Here is a 9,839-nt window from a genome sequence, read left to right as displayed (position 1 = left end):
GTGCACAAGAAGGATATCTGATGCATAGAGTCCACATCAACTTTCCCTGGCTAATTCCATCAGTCCCATGGCCTCGCTCTGAGCATTATATTCCATTGTATCAATCTATTTCCCTTTTGAAGCCCTGCATTCCACCACCCCTGTAGGCAGCAAGTTCTAGACCTTTGTACGAAATATCCTGTGTGGCGGCACATCTGTGTAGCAGTTAGCACAATCGCTTTGCAATACCAACGATCGGAAGATCAGGGTTCAATTCCCAGTGCTGTATGTCAGGAGATTGTACGTTCTCCTCATGACTGTGTGAGTTTCCTCTGGCAGCTGACTCTAGTTAGCTAGGTGGAGACTGGGAATTGCCTGTCTGTGCAGGCCTGACATGACCCTCCCTTGCCAGCTCCTGACAGCCCAGGGCGATCTGGGTGGGTAGGGTGGAACTCCTCGATGAGCGATGTATCCAAGATGAAACTGGATACCACCAAAGACCTCTCCTCCAGTCCTTACCTTTCCCGATCAACCAAGTACGTACACCCTGTCCACGTCAACATGAATTCATCACCCAGCAAATCGTGTACACTGGACCACCTGCCACCATCCAAGGTTCCAGAGGTGCAGGCGCAGGTCCATGGACAACAGGCTTCAGGCAGGACACATGGAAGGTAGGTGTGATCCTGAGGGACGGCGGCAGACGGGATTGATGTGGTGAGTAATTTTAACGGGACCAGCAAACTGGGACGAGAACTTGTGGAAGTCAGAGTGCAGGGTCAGATCTCAGGTGGACAGGGCGGAGTACTCTGGCTGGAGGCCGACGGCGGTTGGCCTGGCGGTAGTAAGTGTGGTTGGCAGCTAAGAATCCTCTTCCAAGTATTCAGGCAGCAGTGAACTAGGACCCTGATGGACAGCACCTCCATCGTTGGCTTCTCTGCTGGGAAACAATGTGGGTTGGTAGCCAGGAAGCACTTCTAAGGTGACATATCTGTGGCAGAGGAGGTTTGTAGATTGTGGGTCAGCTCAGCCCAAAGCAGATACTTCTTCCTTGTGGAAGGGTTAGAGGCAGCGAAGCATTGTAGAAACTTTTCCACTTGTTGATTGGCTCTTCTGTCCATTGGCCTGTGGATGATAGCCAGAGGACAAACTCACTGAGGTGTGGAGGAGGGAGCAAAAAGCTCACCATAAGAGGGAGATGAATTGTGGGTTCCAGTCTTACACAATGTCCTGGGGGGAACCGTGGAGATGAACTATATGTTGGAGAACTAAGTCTGCATTCTCAGCAGCTGACAGAAGTTTGGGGAGAGCAATGAAGCAGGCCATCTTGGAGACCAGGTCCACCACTATCATGATTACTGAGGCCCCATTAGAAAGTGGCAAACCCATGATGAAGTCCTTGGTAACGTGGGACCACAGGCATTGAGGGACCACAAGGGGCTGCAGGAACCCATAGGGCCACCAGGTTGGAGAAACTGGACTGGACACATTGAGGGCCAGTAGTAACAAACTGGAGGATCACAACCTTATCATGGTTTGGAGACTTGCGTGCCTCAATGAGCTATGCTGGCTGGAGTCAGGGCTTTGTGCTTTGGCTCTTGGTAGGGTCACCCATGCCAAACAGATGACTACGAGCTAGAGGCCAAACTAATAGTGGTCCACTGACCCTCCAGGTTCAGGGGTTCAGTGCAGGGCTAACAACACTGACTGGTAAAACAAAACTGTTACAGAAACAGCAACAAAGAATCCTTCTACATCTGTGTGTGACAGTATTCCTGAGTGTCCATCTGGGATTTTGCATGACAGTCAGTAAACCGAGAGGAAGCTACTGACATGATGAAGGAAGCCGTGAACGCCACCAGAGATGGAGGACCTTCAGTGTTGCCCTAAACGCCAGTGGCAAAAGGGACAAAAGAAGTAGTAACAAATTGACATACATTTGCAATCATGGTGGCCACCAGAGTTGGTATTGTATAAAATCAGAGTTTGTTATGCACCTGGATGACTGGAGAGGGGTAAGGAGTAGGTCCATTGGAGTGTCTCAGCGTGCATGGCCACCAACATGGAGATGCTGTTGTCAGGTGTGTCAGGCGGAGCAGGCTTATGCTCTAGGTCCTGGCAGATCTAGTTCCCAAGGTCCCAGACAATCGGAGTGAGGATCTGGGAGGATGGAACATAGAACATAGACATAGAAATTTACAGCATATTACAGGCCCTTCTGCCCACAATGTTGTGCCGACCATGTACTCTACTTTAGAGACTGCCTAAAATTTCCCGACCCTGTATCTCTCTATTTTTCTAAGCTCCATGTACCTGTCCAAGAGGCTCTTAAAAGACCCTATAGTATCTACTTCCTCCACTGCCTCTAGCAATGCATTCCTCGCACCCGCCACTCTCTGTGTGAAAAACTTACCCCGGACATCCCCTCGTTACCTATTTCTAAGCACCTTAAGACTATGCCCCCTCATGTTAGCTATTTCAGCCCTGGGAAAAAGCCTCTGGCTATCCACACGATCAATGCCTCTCATCATCTTATATACCTCTATCAGGTCACCTCTCATTCTCTGTCACTCCAAGGAGAAAAGACCAAGTTCACTCAACCTATTCTTATAAGATACTCCCTCCAATCCAGGCAACATCCTTGTAAATCTCCTCTGTATCCTTTCTGTAGTTTCCACATTCTTCCTGTAGTGATGTGACTAGAACTGAATGCATTACTCCAAGTGGAGTCTGACCAAGGTCTTATATAGCTGTAACATTACCTCTCAATTCTTGAACTCAATCCCACAGCTGATGAATGCCAACACACCATACCCCTTCTTAACAACACTGTCAACCTGTGCAGTAGCTTTGAGTGTCCTATAGGCACGGATCCCAAGATCTCGCTGATCCTCCACACTGCCAAGAGTCTTACCATATGTATTGTATTCTGTCTTCAAACTGGACCTACCAAAATGAACTACTTCACACAGGTGAAGGTTTGGGCCTCAGAGTGTTTTGAATGTGTTACCATCAAGATGGCAATTCCTAATGGTGATTTTGTGGAGGCCATGCTCGTCAACTGAGGGATGAAGACTTCCTTCTTTCTTCTTGACAAAGAAACCTGCACTGGCTGTGGACGGGGATGGTCGAATGAAGCCGTGCTGTATTGCTTCAGTGAAGTAGTCATTCATGGCTTGGGTCTCAGGAGTGGAGAGGAAGAACAGATGACCTCGAGGAGTGGTGGTGCCCGGAGAGAGGTCGATCATGCAGTCGTGTGGAGCGTGAGGTGGCAAGGTGCTTGCCTCCCTTTTACTGAAAGCGATGACTAAGTCCTGTGGGAGTTTGGTGAAGTTGAGGGCCTGCTGAGCAGTGAACCAGATGACCAGGTGAAGTGAGTGTGGACAGCCAGGAGTAACCCAAGATGAGAAGAGTGTTGGGTGAATCAATAAGGAGGAACTGGATGGAGCTGCGGTGCTCTCCAATGCTCATGGGCACAGACCGTGTATGTGCTTTGACCATCCCAGACCCCAAGGGACACCCTTCAATGGCCATGATGCAGAAGGGATGGGAGGTAGGTTCGGTAGGGAGTCCGAGCCATACATGCAGAGTCCAGTCCAGAAAGTAGCCTGCTGTGCCAGAATCCACCAGAGCTTCCTGTGTACCTAGAGTGTTCGGAGTGTGGAGGAGGACAGAGAGAGTGAGTCGGGGTAAGGTGCTAGAATGAGAGACCGGGTGGAGCTTATCAGATTGAAGGCCTCTAGTCTCTACGTAATGGTGCTACTTTCCTGGAACCAGTGAGCATTTGTTGCATGGGTGATCGGCAGCTCGCGGTAAGTAGTCAAGTAATTTCTCCAACAATGCTCACATTCTTGGGGGGTAGGGGTGTTAAGGGAGCTTTACCTAACTGCATGGCTTCTGAAGGCATTGTTGGTGAGGGTCCTGCAGCCTGAACTGTTTCTAGGAATGGAAATGGGGTTCTGGCAGATGATCAGGACGGTCATTCCATGAGATGCTTGTCCATTTGGAGGGCCAGAATGATGAGGCTTTTGAGGTCAGTGGGCATCTCCTAGGTAGACAGCACGTCTTTCAAGTGCTCCAAGAGACTGTAATGGTAATGGGCCAGTAGGGTTTCTGCAGTCCAGCTGCAATCCACCACACAAGTGTTCTGTATCCCATGGTGTAATCCAGCACTAGGCGTGAGCCATGATGCAGATGTATCCAATCTGCTGCCTTCTTTCCACTTCCTGAATGGTCAAAAACCCAGCACATCTCAGTGGTGAATTCCTCATATCTATTGCAAATAGTGGCTTGATTTTCCCAGTTAGCAGTAGCCCAGGTCAGAGCTCGAAAGGTAGGATGCACTGGGACAGGAGGTTGCGCCATTGGGTTGGGGATCCATTGAAGTGTTTGGACACTGGAATCCAGGGCTCAGAGGGCTGAGGTCGACTGGCGAGACAGAGGTTTGGAGAGCGTGGCAAGAAGATGGTCAACGGTTTCCTGCTTTTTCTGGACCATATGCTTCTGTGGATAGACCTCTTCCTTTAGGCAAGCAAACTCTGGTGGGCCAATCACTGGTTCACTCATCCCGCCAGGCAGGGTAGAAGAGGCTTGATCCAAACACAGAGCAGGGGAGATGATTTAGTGGTGAGTGATAACTTTAATAATCAACTGCAAAATAACAAGCCAAGAGGGGCCACAGAACAAGAGGGAAGAGATACTTAAAACAGCAAGGCAACAAGGCTAGGAGCAACTGGTTGAAGCTGGCTGGTTCATATGAGTGAACAAGGATTGCGAGTGAGAGCTGGGTTTAAATAGGCTGTCGGTAATGATTTGGAAACAAGTGGCAGATGACTCCTGGTAGCTGGGTGCAGACAGGAGGCTACTTGACTTTGCAGGTCTGAAACTCTGCCTTGGAGCAATGCGTGTGATTTTAGTTCCCTATATTTATCAACATTGGAGTCTGGAGGAGATTCACCACTTGATAAATTCATGTGAAGGGAGTGTTGTCCAATCGCAAAAAATTTATTTTGAAGTTTAGAAAAATGAGGGGTGATCTCTTTGAAGCATTTAAGATCCTAAGGGACATGAAGTTATGCCAAGATGATTCCATTAGTGGGAGTGTCTTTAATAAGAGGACATAGTTATCAAGTAAGGAGATAATCATTTAAAACACAGCTGTGCTGGAACTGTGTAGAGGATGGAGAATCTCTGGAATTCTCTACCCTGGTGCTTAGATTCATGTAGTTATGTAGAAAGCAGATAAATGAATTTTTTGAAAGACTGTGGAATTGAGGAGTATGAGGAACTGATACAGCAAAGGCCTGGAGAAGATCAGCCATATATTGAATTGTGGGATGTGCTTCAGGGGGAAGTCTTGTGGTCTAATTCTGCTTCCATTTTCTTGGCTTCTTGTGCTGTTCTGAACTTACTATTTGTGTATTTTTATGATAATGAACAAGATAAATATGAACAAGGTTTGTGGGTTGAGATTCCAAAACTGGAGAAAGACCAGTTTTGATGATACCAGGAAGGATCTGGCAGGTGAAGACTGGGGCAGGCTGTTTTCTAGCAAAGCTGTAGTTGGTAAGTGGAAGGCTTTCAAAAGTGAAATATTGAGAGCATAAAGCTTGTAAGTGTCTGTCAAAATAAAAAGTAATGATAACAGGTTTAGGAAACCTTGGTTTTCAAAAAATATTGAGACCCTGGTTAAGAGAAAAGAAGGAGGTGCATAGCAGGTACAGGCAGGAAGGAACAAATGAGGTAATTGTAAAGTATAAGAAATGCAAGGGAACACTTAAGAAAGAAATCAGGAGGGCTAAAAGAAAGGATGAAGTTGCCCTAGTAGACAAACTGAAGGAGAATCCTAAGGGATTCTACAGATACATTAAGAGCAAAAGGATTGAAAAGGACAAAAGTCGTCTTCTGGAAGATCAGAATGGTAATCCATATGTGGAGCCTAAAGAGATGGGGGAGATCTCAGGTGGATTTTTTGCATCTGTATTTACACAGGAGACGGACTTAGTCTATAGAAGTGAGGCAAAGCAGCAGCAAGGTCATGGGCCCTATACAGTTTACAGAGGAGGATGTGTTTGCTGTCTTGAGGCAAATTAGGATGGATAAATCCCCAAGGCCTGACAAGGTGTTTCCTCAGACCGCATGGGAGGCAGTGCAGAAATTGCAGAGATACTTAAATCATACTTAGCGACAGCTGAGGTACCAGAGGATTGGAGGATAGCTAATGTTGTTCTGTTGTTTAAGAAAGGCACTAAAAATAAAAACAAACCAGGAAATTATAGGCCAGTGAGCTTGACATCAGTAGCAGGAAAATTATCTGAGGGACCGGATACATTAATATTTTGATAGACTGGGACTGAATAGGGATAGTCAGCATGGCTTTGTGCATGGTAGGTCATGTCTAACCAATCTTATAGAGCTTTCTGAGGATGTTACAAGGAAAGTGGATGAAGGCAAGGCAGTGGATGTTGTGTACATGGACTTTAGCAAGGCACTTGGCAAGGTTCTGCATGGGAGGTTGGTCAAGAAGGATCAGTCATTTGGCATTCAAGATGAGGTTGTAAGTTGGATGAGATATTGGCTTTGTGGGAGAAGCCAGCGAGTGGTAGTAGATGGTTGCCTCTCTGACTGGAGGCCTGTGGCCAGTGGAGTGCTGCAGGGATCAGTACTGAGTCTGTTGTTGTTTGTCATCTATATCAATGATCTGGATGATAATGTGAGTAACCGGATCAGTAAGTTTGCAGATGAAACCAAGGCTGGGGATGTAGCAGAGAGCAAGGAAGACTATTAGAGTTTGTAGCGGGATCTGGAGCAGCTGGAAAAATGGGCTGAAAAATGGCAGGTGGAATTTAATGCAGACGTGTAAGGTGTTGCACTTCAGTAGGACCAACCGGGATAGGTCTTAAACAGTGAACAGTAGGGCACTGAGGAGCTCAGTAGAACAAAGGCATCTCGGAATGCAGGTTCATATTTGAAAGTGGGGCCAAAGGTAGATAGTCATAGTCATAGTCATACTTTACTGATCCCAGGGGAAATTGGTTCTCGTTACAGTTGCACCATAAATAATAAATAGTAATAATAGAACCATAAATAGTTAAATAGTAATATGTAAATTATGCCAGTAAATTATGAAATAAGTCCAGGACCAGCCTATTGGCTCAGGGTGTCTGACCCTCCAAGGAAAGAGTTGTAAAGTTTGATGGCCACAGGCAGGAATGACTTCCTATGACGCTCTGTGTTGCATCTCGGTGGAATGATTCTCTGGCTGAATGTACTCCTGTGCCCAACCAGTACATTATGTAGTGGATGGGAGACATTGACCAAGATGGCATGCAACTTAGACAGCATCCTCTTTTCAGACACCACCGTGAGAGAGTCCAGTTCCATCCCCACAACATCACTGGCCTTATGGATGAGTTTGTTGATTCTGTCGGTGTCTGCTACCCTCAGCCTGCTGCCCCAGCACACAACAGCAAACATGATCACACTGGCCACCACTGACTCGTAGAACATCCTCAGCATCGTCCGGCAGATGTTAAAGGACCTCAGTCTCCTCAGGAAATAGAGACAGGTTGTAAATAAATAGATAGATAGATAGATATACTTTATTGATCCCGAGGGAAATTGGGTTTTGTTACAGCCGTACCAACCAAGAATAGAGCATAAATATAGCAATACAAAAACCACAAACAATCAAACAACAAAATGCAAACTATGCCAGATGGAAAAAGTCCAGGACCAGTCTATTGGCTCAGGGTGTCTGACCCTCCACGGGAGGAGCTGCAAGTTCGATGGCCACAGGCGGGAACAACCTCCCGTGACGCCCAGTGTTGAATCTCGGTGGAATGTGGCCAAAGTTCAACAGTAAAAAGTTCAATATCCAGTCTACAAACACGTTCCTCGATCGTAATATGACCCAGATTGCACCATCTGTTGTTAACCGGAACAGTAAGCACCCAACTCCTTTACGCTTACCGCTCTCAGTGCACTTCCGGTCAGCCGGTACGGTCTGGAAGCCGTCCATGGAGAAGTTCTGATCGTGTATGTCCTTCTGCAACCCCGTTCCAGTGAAACACATAACATTGCACTCCCGAAATGTTCTCTGACGCCTGGCTAGCGTCGTGAACTCGTCCATTTTATTACTCACCAAACTCCTCTTCTCCATAAGTCTCTGTTGTCTCGACCCGGTCCTCTTTCCTCGACTTTGTGATCCCCCTCTGCATCAAGAAAGCTTTTGGCACATTGGACTTCATAAATCAAAGTATTGAGCATAGAAGATGGGACATTATGTTGAAGTTGCACAAGACATTGATGTGGTCAAATTTGGAGCATTGTGTGCAGTTTTGGTCACCTACCTACAGGAAAGATGTAAATAAGGTTGAAAGAGTACAGAAAAAAATTATAAGCATGTTTTCAGGACTTGAGAACCTGAGTTATAGGGAAAGGTTGAAAAGGTTAGGACTTTATTCCCTACAATGTAGAAGATTGAAGGGAGATTTGATAGAAGTATACAAAATTATGATGGTGTGCTGTAAATGTGGCAAATGCAAGCAGGTTTTTTCTACTGAGGTTGGTAGGACTACAGCTAAAGGTTATGGGTTAAGGATGAAAGGTGAAAAATTTAAGGGGAACATAAGCCAAAGCTTCGTCATTCAGAAGGTAGTGAGAGTGTGGAATGAGTTGCCAGCACTAGTGGTGCATGCAAGCTTGATTTCATTGTTTAAGAGAAGTTTGGATAGATATATGGATGGCAGGGATATGGAGGGCTATGGTCCAGTTGCAGGTCAATGGGAGTGGGCAGTTTAAATGTTTAGGCATGGTCTAGATAATCCAAAGAGCCTGTTTCTGTGCTGTACTTTTCCATGACTCTATAAAATATATTGCATCATTGATAGGATAACTGAGAGAAAAGTAAAACTGGCATGGTGTCAGGGCACTGGAGCAGGGATCCAATTGCAGACCCAGTACTGTGCACACAGTGATACTAATTGAGTAACAAATCCCGAGGTGCAAACAGTCAGTGTCAAAGTTCAGGCAGAGATCAAAACATCCAGAGAAATCCAAAAACCAGAATTGGGAAACAGGCAGAGTCAATATTCAGACAGAGTACAGATACAAATGCTGGAAAGGCTCAGGAAAATTCACTAGCACAATATGGCCACAACAGCTGAAAACTCAGGACTGAAATACACTGAGCAATAAACAGAGAGGCAGATGATAGGTGGAGCACAATGAGACAGAAGTGGCAGCAAAACAGGTAATAATGAGAAACAGGTGAGAGGCGGAATACTCAGTCATACAGGGGCCGGAGTGGAGCAGGAGTGGGGACAGGAGCATATGGGGCATGAAAACAAAGAACAGCACATGGTAATACAAAACTGACAGCTCGGGGGAAAACACACAGAAAGACAAAGTTCAACGGGAGGTACTAACACATGGACAGAGATAGTTTTTTCTCTTTGCATTAAAAATACAGCTTTTTATAGTATTTTCCTGGTGGAACTACTACTGTATGTTTTAAAATAGCATGGGAATCTCACTTTCAAGGAATCATTTTCTCAATATTATTCATTATTTATTTATCATATTAATTACTATTATTATTTATCTTTTTCGGTAATTGCACAGTTTGTCTTCTTATGTTCATTGGTTGCTTATCCGTATTGCTTCTACTGTGTTTCTTTGTATGTACTGTGAATGCCACAAGACAATGAATCTCAGGGTTGTATATGATAACATTGACGTACATTGATAATAAATTTACTTTGAACTTTTGAATCCAGTGTTCCTTTCTGTTGCTAGCATATGTTAGAGAAGGTACAGTTTTTATTAAATCATCTTTCGGGCTCTGGGCTTTTGCTGCC

The sequence above is a fragment of the Mobula hypostoma genome, chromosome 6 (assembly GCF_963921235.1).
Source record: "Mobula hypostoma chromosome 6, sMobHyp1.1, whole genome shotgun sequence".
Taxonomy (NCBI): Eukaryota; Metazoa; Chordata; class Chondrichthyes; order Myliobatiformes; family Myliobatidae; genus Mobula; species Mobula hypostoma.
This window is presented reverse-complemented; position numbering follows the sequence as displayed.